Source organism: Grampus griseus, assembly GCF_964374135.1.
Source record: "Grampus griseus genome assembly, chromosome: 20".
Taxonomy (NCBI): Eukaryota; Metazoa; Chordata; class Mammalia; order Artiodactyla; family Delphinidae; genus Grampus; species Grampus griseus.
In genome coordinates this window covers 20998257-21012391 of record NC_139014.1, presented here as the reverse complement: position 1 = coordinate 21012391, position 14135 = coordinate 20998257, and the positions used below count along the sequence as shown (strand labels likewise).

The window sequence follows — 14135 nt, the reverse complement described above, 5'->3', positions numbered from 1 at the left end:
ACAAGGGGAAGGAGATGAAAGAGAGGGGGCAGTAGAATTAGCAAGACTTGATGATAGTTTGGATGTGAGGGGAGGAATAGAAGATAGGCTGAAGATGATAACCCCAGGACGTATTTATGCTGTTGATGGTGATGAGAACTTGGAAAGAGGTAGCTGCTTTGTTTTTAATAAGTAGAAAGTGTTTACTTTATTAACCAATTGATGGACTATGTCTATGTTCATTATTGCGGAGTCTAGGAGGAGGCACAGCCCCTGGAAAATAGTTGAGCACATGCTATGTGCCCAGATGATCACCTGCACTCTGCCTTTTTCAGGTTGGAGAACCAAGTGAAAGAGTTTATTCCTGGGGTGTACCCGCAGACTTCAGGAATGCTATCCCACTCTGGATCTGGGAAAGAAAATACAGTTTTTTTGCCAGTTTCTTCCCCTTTAATGCTTTGAAAATGGGATAGGACTAGCCTGTGGCAGCATGTGCCTGTGGATGCACAATTCTCTGGCTTGATTCTTGGAAGGCCTTTTTCTCTCCCTCCCTGGGGGTCATTTGTATCTCTGGTTCCTGCTCCCAGAGCCATAAAGTGGGAGCCCCCATTTATTAATTGGGTTGGGACTGGGGAAGGGGTCGGCAGGGGACTCTTTAGTGCAGCCGGCGGGGGTCTTCCCGAATGAGCCCATTAGCCAGCCCCAATGGCAGCTGAAACGGGGCCGCAGCCAAGTCCTCTCGGTTTCAAAAACCCTCTGTTGCCTGCAGCAGATCAGAACAAGGCCTGCGGGAGCCCTTAGCTTCTGATTGCAGCTGTGAGGAAGGACAAAACAATTTATAGGAAGCCAAGTATCTCCTGTCTCACTGTCTCTTCCTTTCTGACTTTGGGGAGGGAGAAGACTGGGATGTGGTGTCCCCTCCCACTATAGCTTCTTACAAGGCATGTATAGGCCTAAGTAGGAGAGAACAGGAGTGAGTGTATATGCATTGATCGGACATTTACGTCTATGCTCCTGAAGTGTTTACACATGTCCTCGCTTTCTTCTTCCATCCACACACAGTTGTGTTGGCTAAGCAGTCACTGGTTATACGGGGCTCCCTAGGGTGAGTGTGCTCAGTGTGTTAGGGGGGCATGCTTGTCATACTCTTTCCTGCCACATACCTGCCTTTTCTCCTATCTGCTTTCAAGATTCAAGGTTAGAATTAGATCACCTTTTTAACATCTTTTCTTCATAATCAGAGGAGTTTGGCCTCCTGCTGGAACTCACTTGTTTGTCCCTTTAGTTAAGCCAGCATGAGAAAGGCAGGCATCTACAGGGGAGCTTCTTTATGCAGTGGCCCTGAGAGAAAGGTGTGAAGGGCAGGAATATCTCACTTCCTGATGGAAGGACACTTGTGTCTTCTTCCTGATAGAATCATAGATGGCCAGAGCTAGAAAGGGAACTAGAGACCACCTAATTCAACTTCTCAGTTTACAGAGCAAGAAACTGAGGCTTAGGGAAGGGAAATGCCTTGTCCACAGTCTCACAGTGAGTTAGTGGCAGCCAGCCAAGATTAGACTCCAAGAGCATCAATTCCTGACAGCCCTGTGCTTCCTCCAGAAAGGAAGGTAGGGCTGTGAGATTTTGAGGGGGGAAGGACAGATTGAGGGGGAAAGTTAGGTTTAAAAAAATTAGTAGAAAAACTGAGAAGCTTTATATATTTTTACCTCAAAGATTAATCTTTCAATGACATGAAAATTGTACAACTGTAATTTTTATTTAGAGTCAAGAACTCTGGTTCGTTGGGAAGCAAGTGGCAAGCCACAGCCAAATATCCTGATGCCTCAGAGTTACACCATAGTTCTAGGAGCTCGTTGCCAACTATCTCTGGGGGTTGGATAGTAGGGAAAAGATCCTCAGAGGCATTGTGAGGAATTTACCCCAAAGCTCAACTCAGGCTCCTTTGCATTATAATACAGCTATATTGAAAAATAAAATCAGAAGGAAAGGAGAAAGAAAACACCTCACTTGCTGGGAAACTAAGGGGAATTGCTGAATGAGAGAAGGGATTATAGAACTCTGAGTAAAATAAAATATTCTCTGAGATTACAGGCAAATGGGGGTGGGGCTGTACTCCTCCCCCCTGTTATTTAGCTTTGGGTTGGTTTTCTCCTTTGTTGGGGCGGAAAGAGGGTGGTGTGCTCCACAATGACCTAAGCCCTGAATAGTGTGCTCAATGGACTGACATGCACAGCAGGTTCTAAAGTCATCTCACTCTGGTACTGAGACTCCCCTCGCCTCTTTGGACCTCTCCCAGATGTTTCTACAGTCCCTTCCAATGCTTATGTTCTGAGCATGAGTCTGGGAGCTACTGACGTGCAGGGAGGGGAATGCTAACGAGTTCCTAAAGTGGAAGCAGTATCTTGGGGGGAGTAAGGCAGTTTAGAGATAGAAAGAATTATAGGTCTGGGTCAGAGGGGCCGGGAGGCTGCAAAATGAGTATTGACTGCTCTTGACATATAGATCCCAGTACATATCTTTACGTTTTCTCCATCACACCCTGGTTGATAGCACAGGAGGAATGTGGAGTTGGTCCCGGTGCAGATTAATCCCTACACAGGGAGTGTATAGACCTACCTGCCCAAATTGCATCAAATCTGCTGTCCCACAAACCTCCTTTCTATCTCATAGGACTTTTTTCTGGCCTCTGAGCCTTTCTTCAAGAAGCTGTTTTGGACAAGAGAGGCTTCAAATACAATCTGATTATCTGATCTAAAACTAGATGCCCTCCTTTGAGTCACTTTCTTGCATTAACTTTCCATTAGCCTTGAACCTTCGTTGCCCTTTATAATTCTGGGTTTCACAGCTTCTATTTCTGTTGAATTCCTAACTTTTAAGTATAGGAACCATGGTTTTTTACTTTATCAGACTGGGAGCTAGTTCCCTGGAGCGAGGAATCTTAGAACACTTACAACTCTCTTTGGGAGCATACTTAAGGTTCACCAGAATCCTTCTCAGCTCTGTGAATTAGAAGAGTGGTGACCATCGCCATCACTTTACCTACCAAGGCCATGCTCCCTGGGTGAAAGCCCATAGACCCTTTTTGGTGTCTAATCCCTTATCTCATTTCTAATATAACCTGAATTTTCTTTTACAGGTGGCAGCAGCAGTAGGAGTGATGGCCCCTGAGGAATTTGGTAATGTCCATCAATTACCTGACATCCGGACCCCTGCAAAATTCAGTCTCTTTCACAGACTTTAAGGCCAGGTAGGGACCTTAAGCCAATCAGAGGCCACTGGCCTGCTTTTGCAAGGGATTAATACACACACACACACACACACACACACACACACACACACACACACACACACACACACACACACACACACACACACACAGTCTCAGGGAAGTTCTTATACCCAAAGATGTCCAGAGGAGTTTCCTTAGCTTTTTTTTTTTTTTTTTAAATTCTTTTCCATTATGGTTTATTACAGGATATTGAACATAGTTCCCTGTGCTATGCAATAGAACGTTATTTAATCCATTCTATATATTATATAATAGTTTGCATCTGCTAGTCCCAAACTCCCAATCCAACCCTCCCCCCAACCCCCTTCCCCATTGGCAGCCACAAGTCTGTTCTCTATGTCTGGGAGTCTGTTTCTGTTACATAGATAAATTCATTTGTGTCATATTTTAGATTCCATATATAAGTGATATCCTATGGTATTTGTCTTTCTCTTTCTGACTTACATTGCTTAATATGATAATCTCTAGGTCTATCCATGTAGCTGCAAATGGCATTATTTCATTCTTTTTTTATGGCTGAGTAATATTCCATTGTATATATGTGCCACATCTTTATCCATTCATCTATCGATGGACATTTAGGTTGTTTCCATGTCTTGGCTATTGTAAAAAGTGCTGCTACGAACATAGGGGTGCATGTATCTTTTCAAATTATAGTTTTATCTGGATATGTTATGCCCAGTAGTGGGATTGCTGGATTATATGGTAACTCTATTTTTAGTTTTTTAAGGAACCTCCATACTGTTTTCCCTAGTGGCTGCACCAATTTACATTCCCACCAACAATGTAGGGAGGGTTCCCTTTTCTCCACACCCTCTCCAGCATTTGTTATTTGTAGACTTTTTAATGATGCCCATTTTAACTGGTGTGAGGTGATACTTAGTGATGTTGAGCATCTTTTCACGTGTCTACTGCCCATCTATATGTCTTCTTTGGAGAAATGTCCGTTTAGGTCTTCTGCCCATTTTTTCATTGGGTACTTTGATTTTTTGTTATCGAGTTGTATGAGCTGTTTGTATATTTTGTAAATTAAGCCCTCATCGGTGACATCATTCACAAATATTTTCTCCCAGTCCATAGACTGCCTCTTTGTTTTGTTTATAGTTTCCTTTGCTGTGCAAAAGCTTATAAGCTTGATTAGGTCCCATTTGTTTATTTTTGCTTTTATTTCTATTGCCTTGGGAGATCCTTAGCTTTTTACTTGACCCTATGATGGTGTCCTGTCTTCTGATTAGCAATTCCTCCCTCCTGGCTGGAGTGGGTAACCCTGTCAATTGGCATTGTGGTCATTTCATTCCTGTTCTTTTCTCTTGACCACAGCTGTGCTAATGAATATTCCTCAATAGTGTGATGCTGATATTGGCTACTCTCAGCCTCTCTACAGCACCTGCCCCACTCACCCACCACCTCATACGTACACATAGTCCTGCTTTCTTCTTCCCCAAGAAGCTATTTTCTCTTTCTTTCTTTTGCGTGAGGGTAGGGTATTGATATCCCTTCTTACTACCTCTCATCAGCTTCTCCACATCATTTCCAGGTTTGATGGGAGATCCCCCCTGTCCAAACACTGTGCAAAGACACGAGAAGTAGAGGTCTGCCAGCCTGCTTATTTCCATCCTCAATGCCTAGACCTGGGCAGGTCACCAACCTACTATGCCTACCCCTACCCTTCTTGCTGCCAGGTAGGTGTGCTCCTCTCCCTACCCACCAACCCTAAACAGGGTCATATTTCTCCCTGGGACTATTTCTCTCTGTTGTTAAATATCTCCAACAAGGGGAAGGCCTCTGTGACTCAGCTCTCCACCTTGGTGACTTCCAGCCCTAAATTTTAGAGAGCCCTTCCTAATGTTAACTCTCTACCCCCTTTTCTGTAGTTTAAAACCATTTCCCCGGGCTTCCCTGGTGCAGTGGTTGAGAATCTGCCTACGGACGCAGGGGACACGGGTTCGTGCCCCGGTCCAGGAAGATCCCACATGCCGTGGAGCGGCTAGGCCTGTGAGCCATGGCCGCTGGGCCTGCGCGTCCAGAGCCTGTGCTCCGCAAAGGGAGAGGCCACAACAGTGAGAGGCCCGCGTACCGCAAAAAAACAAAACAAAACAAAAAAAATACATTTCCCCCATTTAGTTCATGTGGAAAGAAGGGAACAGTAAACAGTAAATGGTTGGTATTTGACACTGGAGGGGAAGGGTCTAATGACAGGCAACCCTTCTCTTCGAGCTGAAAGCCTGAAGTCCAGATGTGCATTCTGTCCAGTGGCCTGGCATCCTTGGGGAATACTTGAATCTTTTGAGGGAAAGGTTTTATCTGGTGTCCATTCCTGAGGACAAGGATCTCAGACTCTAAGAGTCTCTCCATATTCATTCCCAGACCCCTCCAGGGGGTAGCAAACGGATTGCTACAGGGAAGAACCCAGCAATAGGTAATACTCTGTCTTGAGCTCGGGTGGCATCTCTTGTCTGGCACTTATAGGGAGTTGGCAGGGGTGCCAGAGCCTCTCCTGCCACTGGAGTTGACATCAGCTTACCCTTTTGACCTTAGGTCTCGTCTCTCAGCAATGCCCCTCTCACCCCTGCAATCCAGACAGCACAAGCAGCAGGCCTAAATAAGCGCCAGGTCTGGGTAAGGTGCTCCCTCCCCCGGCAGGCACATACCTTGAGTTGGAGGTGAAACAGGATGGGATGGATGGAGGGACAGAGTAGGTGTTAGAAAGTAGGAAATGTCTCTGGAAGTGGTTGAGCAGTAAGTAAGCTTTGGGCACCTGGGGTACCCTGCCTACCTCTCTGTCAACCTAGATGTCTGATCCCTCAAAGCTGCTGGTCCACTTGGGCGGCTGCAGTCTTGGTTTCTGCCACACGAGGGCACTGCTGACCAATTAAAACTCCTGCCCCTCCGCAGACAGAGTTTGGGTGAGGGGAGAGGGGGACTCTGCGATCTTTCTCCAAGATAGGGGTCAGAAACACCCCCCAGAGAGCCTGAGACCAGGGGCCCAAGGAGCCAGAAGAATAATTAGTTGTTCTTTCACTTCTTCTTCCTTAAAAATGGCCTGAGACCCTGAATGCTCTTCCCTAGTGGACTGACATGTCACTATATTCCCAGCTGAACCTGGGAAGCCCCCTAGCTCTAGTCACAAAACACCTTGCACATGTGTTTCTCTCCTTCAAGGTGTAGCAGGCTCCAGCTGTCCACCCCACTGTCCCCAGCCTCTAAGACAGTCTCTTTCTGGCCCAGAGGGTGGAGGTATCTGGTTTTTCAGAGAGAAAAAAAAAAAATTCTTAAAATTGTTTTAAGAGAAGTAGCTCTTAAAGAACTAGCTCTCTTAGGAAAGAGTTTTGGGGAGAGGACTCTCTCAGAGAGACTGAGAGACTAGGAAAGTTCAGTCTTCTATGCCCCCATCACCTCCCCCAGCACAAACCCGCAGAGCTCAAGATGGTCTGGAGGATGTTTACCACCTGAATGGCTGGAGGACACCCAGGCCACTCTGGGGCGCTGCGACGACAGTAGTTTCAGAAAGCAGGATGGGGAGGGCGGCTGCTCTGACCCTTGATCCTCATGCCGCCTGCCCCCGTACTGTGTAATGTCTCTGCTAGGGATCCAAGTGGCCGTGGAGCCCTTATGGGGATGAGGTATCCCATATTTGACCCTCAGTCTCCATGAAGCCCTTCCAGGCTGAACAGGCTAAGGGAGGTGACAGAGGTTCTCCTCCTCCCTCCTACCCCCATGATCGAGGGCCCCTCCCCAGGAGGACAGCTTGATTAAACAGTCGGTGCTGCTGGAATTGCCGCACAGCTGGCGCTCCCCCCAGCACCCCGAGCAGCGCAGCAGTGCAGATTAAAATCTCCAATTAGCGTTAAAGTGAAGTGAGGAGGTACTGAGGCTGCCAAGGAGGCCAGACGGGGGCCCTCGGTCGGCAGATACCCCCACTACTGCCTGGATTCTGAGTACCACCCTTTTTTTCCTAGCTCCTCTCCCAACATCTCTCAGTGCCTACTAGCTTTGCATTGCTTGGGGCCAGAGGGCTTTAGAGGGGTGGAGGGTGGAGCTGATGCCTTACCTGACAAAATGCTGGGGACACCATAAATGTGGAGGAGCAGAGATGCCCTACTCACAGGCTGCCAGTTTGAGGTGACTTCACACTACTGCTGCTTCTTTTTGCCTAGAGAAAGGGCAAATAGGACAAGTCCCTCCAGATCCTCTTACCTATAAGGTGCTGCCCACACAAATGTACATGCTTGTATATTTTATCCTATTTGACCCATCTGCTCCCACCCAAATTATGGCTCCTTCCTTCATCGCTCCGTTTTTTCCTCAGCTTTCCTGTGGGCAGGGGTAGGTACAGCCTGGCTTGGGAGCACAGCCATGCCCTGCCACCTGGGTCCCAAACGGCTTCTCGTTATCTTCTTTGCAGTTCAGGGAAGAGCAGGGATATGCCAAGAACAGAAGCCTCAGATTCTCCCAACCCCTGAACATCACACCCCCTCTTAAGGGCCCTCTACCATTTATACTTCTACTCCTTCCTTCACCAAGCCCAGAAGGAGGGCAGTATAGCTAGACACACCCTTTGACTTACCTCTGCCCCTTTAAGGGAAATGGAAGTGGGTACCCAGCTGACTGAACCTACTCACACCTCCAGAAATTAGACACCAGGGCACAGTGCCACCCTCCCAGGCTGGCACATGCTACCCTGGCAGAAGTTCAAATAGCTCCCCCGCCGAATACCCCCACCTCTATGTCTTCCTCTTCTCTCTCCCTCTTTCTTCCTCTCTCTCTCTTTTTTTTCTCAGCTCAAAGCACAGCTGAGCCTTAAAATGGGGGTGGGGAGGACCAAGCTGGGGCAGGGGGGTGGAGAGTTCCAATAGCACGTTTTCACCTGCCATTTAATTGGATGTATTTTTAATTAATGGGACCTCAGGGACCAACATGAGACAATCTGATCTCTGAATAGGGACAGGGGAGGGATTGGGTAAGGGAGGAGGATTGGGCCACTGGGTGCGGTTACCAGGAACCCAGGCCCATCAATCACTGGCCACTTTGCGTTCTGGCATGGAGAATAGCAAGGTGGAGGAGGAGGGGAGGCACTGGGGAGAGGTACCAGGATTTCCCCCCAATGGCCAGGACCTCCAAAAAGGATGGAACTGTACCAGCTGACTCAGTTTGGGGCCCCAAAATTGCAGCCAGGATATTAGGTAAGGCTGTTTTCTTGTTCCCGAGGTTTTGTTTGGTTGAGCTTGTCCCACTGAGTGCTGTAAAATTGTGAAAGGAAGGTGGGGACAGAGCTTTGAGGTCCTTGAAGGGGAGGACAGGAACTAGGGACCGTAGAACCAGAGACTGTGGTGACAGGGAGGAGAAGGGCAGGGTTCAGAGATATTTCTGTGTGTTTAGACATAAAATAAGTGCCGTTGAGATTACATGCAAAACAGCATGCAAATGAGGGCTGGTGCCTTTGGGGTATGAATCATAGACCCTTACTGTTGCAAGGAAGAGAAGCTGGAGCTCATCTTGCCAAACGATTCATTTTACAGATGTGAAAACAGAGACCCAGAGAAGGGAAATCAGTTGAATCCTGCCCTGGAGTTGCTTTTGTTCCTGGATTTGGAGAGTTCCTGGGAACACAGGGAAATGTAAGTAGGTAGGGTGTGGGGAGGAAAGTCAAGGGAAGAGGGTAGGCAGAATATTATTCTCTATTGCTTGGAGTCTCGCGTCTCTGGCTCCTAAGTCTTGGAAGCAACTCAGGGGAGTCAGGTGGGTGCATTACTGGGGGAACATTTCCCTTGTACAGCCTGTTCCAGAGGTCATCTCATCCATTCCCTTGCTTCCAAGTAGACAGATCCCCCATAACCTCCCACTCCCATGAGATTTTACCATATTCTAAAAGGTCCACAGGGAAGGAAATACACTAACTTCCCCAGTTCCTTAACCAAGAAATAAATCCCCCAATGGTGACTAAATATTGAGCTTTTTCTGAGATCTTATCACAAGTTTCTCTGCTGCAGTATAAGCTGCTAGAGAAAATTATGCCAAAAAATGTAGCGAGGAGTGGTCTTGTCCCATGTCTAAGCCAAGAAGAGAGACAGAATTAAAACTCAAGGCTCTGAAAGCTGAGTCAGAAATGCCCCTGTATTCACACGGTGCCATGGCCCAGAGCTCTTAGTCAAGCCCCATCTGGCTCTATGCGGTGTTGGTGCACACTGGAGAGAGGGGCACATTTCCAGCTGTCCCCATCTCCCACCCCCACCTCCTTCACTATTCAGACACTAGAGTTAAGAAAGAATGATGGAGAGAAGTGGCTTGCCCACCAAGTTGCCAAAGATGGCATTTTCTGGCATCTCCTTCCTTCCTCAAAAAATTCAACATTCTTTTTTCTGTGCTTCCTGAGACTAAGTTGCGAAAAGCAGTATGGGTAGAAACTTCGTCACAGCCTCCAAACCCCCAACACTTATCCTTTACTCCCAGAATTGTCTTCTCCTCTATCTTGGTACACCATTTAATATCCCCAGAGTCCCTAGGGAAGAGCAAGATGCACCTCTCTAAGTGCCCCCAGACTCACCCTGCCCTGTCTTAGACACTCAGGGTCATCTCCTTGGCTACCTAATTCTCTGCCTTTTCTACTACCAACAAGATGAGAAGGGCCCCCTTGCATTGCCTCAGGACAGTCTGGATAGACTCCATCTAGCTCCTCCCCTGTTTCCAAGGGCCTGCAGAAGTGGGGGTGGGGGAGGAAAACTGTGCCAGGGAGTTGAAAAGGAAGATTCTTTTGTGGGGGGAGATGGGGGAGAAGCCTGAAAGAGGAGAGAAGTTAGAGAGGGGAAATTTGGAAACTGAGGCCTGTAGTCCCGCCTGTGGGGCTGGCTGCATAACATAAGGCAGGCCGTTCATACTGAGTATTGTTCAGGGGGGTTATTAGATGGCTCCTGTTTCAGAGCTGCTGCTTCTCCTCCGAAACAGAGAGCAGCAGAGGAGGAGCACGCAGTGAAGAAAGAGAGGAGGTGCCAGGCTTTCTCTAGGCCCTCTTTCTCACCCCTTGTCCACCCCTACTCCAAGATTAGAGGTATATTGGAGGGGCTAAAAGGCCCTTAAAGCATTCAATCTAGATTCTTGATGTTTCTCTAAGGAACAAGATCTCCCTCCCCTCAATCCCCACCAGCCCTGTCTCATACTCCCAAGGTTTAGCCAAGGGTATGAGATCTACAGCCCTGGAGTCAGAGCCTGGAGCCTACTCTGGAATCCAGAAGAAACCCTGAGCTTTTGCAGGGAAGGAGGGATAGACTTGAAGTAAGTAGAAGGCAGAGGTAGCGGTACCCAGAATCCCCTGCGCTCTAGAGAAGAGGGAATTGTTGAGGAGCTCATTGCTGGCCCAGGGTTTAGCTTTTACTCTGATGGGACTCCTTTCCTCCTTCTCCCTCAGTGTGTCCCATTGGTTGGTGAGAGAGCTGAATGTCTGAACCTCCCACCTCAGCACCTCGAAGGTTATCATGCAGATCCCCTCTCTAGCTCCCAGAGCCATGGAAGAAGTGAAGGAAGATATTTCAGAGGTGGCAGCGCCATTGATGTCCATCAGTACCCAGGGAGAGAAGCCAAGGAGAAGAAACAGTGCCCAGAGAGGGAGCCAGGAGGAGATGTGTGCTCCTGAAACAGCCTTCTTACCCCATCCCCTCCCCTGCCCCCTCCAACATGCCAACAAGGCTCTGTGCCCAAGTTGTGCCGGCTCTCCTGGCTGGTGATCCTGCTCTGCTGTACAGGCAGCTGGCCCTCTGCTCCAGCACAGAGCGCGTGGTGGGGTCTGTCGCACTTCTTTCTAACTCATCCCAGTGTGTCTGTGGTGCAGATTCCTAGGGATGCAGGAGGGGGCTGTGGCCCTGCGAGTAGGAAGACAGTGGGCTCTGGGGCCCTTTAGGTGCATATCTTCCTGGCTGGAGTGGCTGTGGGGAGGGAGAAGGCTGCTGGCAGCTCACCTGAGTTCAAGGTTCTGGTGGCTCATAGCAACAGGGGTGGCTCATGGAAACAACCGAGGGGAAGGGGGTCCAGGCCTGTTAGAGCTCTCTTTTACCCCATTTTTCCCCCACTCTGAGCCGTGGATAGAGGTCTCTCATCTGGATTGTGGGGCAAGGAGAGGCCCCAGCTAAGAAAGAAGCGAGGGAAATGGGAGAGAAGATAGCAGGGAAGCTGAGCATTCCCAGGGAGAGGCTTCCCAGTGAGGAAAGGATAGGAGAGGCTAGTTACTCTTGCCCCAGTGTATCCATGGGCTGCACAGAGGGTTCTGTGCTGAGGCAGCTCAGTGCTGCTAGGCACCTTTCAGGAAAGGGGCTTTCCAGGCAGACACAGCTACTCCTCCCTACTCTCACTTACCTGCCCAGAGGTCTGGGTACCCAGCTGACACCGCACGACTTAGAAATTAAAAAAAAAGAAAAGAAAAGAAAAAGGCACTATTACAGGACCAGAACCTGGAAGGATTACCACTACTTGGTCTCAGTACTCTTTTGCTGGAAACAGAAACCATGATCTTCAAAGGTGCTGATTTTCTCTTCCCTTACAGGTCAGGTGGGCAATGTGCATCTTCTCCTGACTTTCTGAATCAAGGGGATGATAGACTACTGTGTTTGAGGTCATATCAGCAGAACAGGGCCAGAAAGTGGACCAGGAGAATCAGCTGTGCTTCTGACCACAGTCCCAAGGGCCTCCCTGTTTCAGCAAAAGGAAACAGGGATCTCGGATACCAGTGTATCCAGACACATAATAGATATCCTCCTTCTAACCTCAGAGGAGAATAGGAGGGGAGTTCTCGGACAGAGCCTAAGGTTCCATTTGCCTATTTCTATTGCTTTCACCGATGACGGCTCTGCTGTCCAGCTGGGATGAGGGGCCCTCTGCGGGATGCTCCTGGGGATCCAGAGACAGTTCTGATTGGAGGAAGGGACAGACCAGCTGCTCTTCGTGCAGGGAGATGGGATCAGCTCCACTCCCCCAGCTCTCCCTGGCAGCATCAGGAGCCCAGGGGCCCCTGCTGGAACACCCATAATAAAGCCCAATCCTGAACTGAACTGACATATCACCTGGCTCTGGTATAAAAGTGCTGAGGGGGAGCCTGGGTGCACCAGGTGGGGTGTAGGCAGGTGTAGGGAGTTCAGCCCCAGGAGATACAAGGATCACTCCTCAATACCACGTGTTCCTCCTCTTAAACCTTCTCCTCAGTCCCCCTTTTCTTCCACCTCCCTTCAGCTGACTCCACTCCTGGCTACCTCATGCCCTCCAATCTGAGAAGACATGGTAAGTAGTTGTCTGTTCCCTATACTTTTCTCTTTCTCATTCTCCTCCCCTCCTCCCAACTCCCAGCCAAGAGTTACCCCATTTGACCTCTTCCTACCAGTGAATGCCATCAGGATCTGAACCTGGAATCACCCCCTTCCTCTGAGAATGCCACTCTGGCTCTGAGACTGACTCACCAGTCCTCATCCTCCACATAAGTATAGCCAGGCCAAGACAGGTACGTCCACTGGCACCAAGGCCCCTGACCTGGAGCGAAGGGCAGCCCTAGGGGTACAGTGGGGCTTGGCCCTAAATGCATATATCTCTGTGTATTGGGCACACTGGTTTATTAGTGTTATTTCAGCATTGTGATGCAGAGAGAGTAAGTGTAACAGCTGCTCCTTGCTTGCAGTGTTTATTGTTACCTAGAGACAACCTCCTGGCTTTTTCCCAGCTCCCCCTCCCCCCCCAGCCCAACCCCCTCCCTGCCAACAGTCCTCCTCTCCCCACACTGATGGGAAATTTATAGCTTGCCCATACCATGCCTTTAACTCTCTCCTGTCCATAAGGTAGATGGGCCAAGGGAAGCCAAAGTGAGCTGTGAGCATGCTTAGGCCCTGGCAGGGTAGAATAGTGCGTGGAGGAGGGAAGGAAGGATGGAGGGAGGGAAGACACCTCTTGTTCCCAATCTATGTCTAGACTCAGGCCCCAGTTTCCCTCCTGGCTCTCATGTTGAGAGAAAAGAGCTTTGGACCTAGTCTTGGGATCCCAGCCTCCTCCTCATAAGATTATTCTTCTTCCTCAGATTATTCTCTAAGCTCCTCCCGTTAGGCTGGCTGGTCCTGAGCAAGTACTGCAAGGTAGTATTGAGACGGGAGGAATAAATGCAGAGTGGCAGAAGCCCCAGATCCCTCCTTTCTATAGAGATGTCACATTGCGACAAACAAGAGGCTCTGGTGTGAGGGATGCTGGCCAGACCTCCACAGCTGGGTAGATGTCAAACATGAAGCTGGCTGCTGAGCCTGGTGGGGAAAACTGACCACCTTAACTTCACCCTGAGCCCAGGACTTAGGTCCTGAAAGAGTCCCAGGCCGTCCTCCAAGTTGGTCTCCTTGGTCTGGGTAGGCTACTCTCTCTGCTTTTCTTCCTGGTCCATTTTCTGCTCCTCATCTTTTGGTTTGATACCTTGGGGAAGATCCAAGAGACCAAGGGAACTGAGGCCTCAGTAGTCCTGGGGAAAGAGAAATTCCTCGATCCCCTCCTGACTCAGAACCTTTCATGGAGGGGCACCATGTCATATATTCACCATCCCCACTGGAAACAAGAGAGGAAAAGGGATTGGATTTTAGCAGAAAGGATAGAGTTTAGACACATGGAAAAACTTACTCATGGGATATAAGACTTCAGAATGGACCTACTTCTCTTCAGAGATTTTTCTTTTGCCTGGTATGAGTTTAAGTCTGTGTCCACCCAAGGGGCATTGGAAGAACAAAGGGTATTTTTCTGGGGCTCCTCCAGATGGGGGCCTCAGTGCAGTTTCCTCCTCATTTCTTCTAAATGTAGTATGTGTGGCGGTTAGAGTGTAATGCCAGTGCTGCTGTTTACGAGCTGTGCCACCTAGGTA

At 48.9% G+C, this 14135-nt stretch overlaps 1 long non-coding RNA gene across 1 annotated transcript; it reads left to right on the top strand.

Moving 5' to 3' along the window:
- Positions 1 to 3104: 3104 nt before the first annotated feature.
- Positions 3105 to 12987, top strand: LOC309838514. The gene is made up of 4 exons (XR_014298355.1): positions 3105 to 3229; positions 4809 to 4953; positions 8791 to 8889; positions 10674 to 12987. It is a non-coding gene; the product is annotated as an uncharacterized lncRNA (long non-coding RNA).
- Positions 12988 to 14135: the final 1148 nt, after the last annotated feature.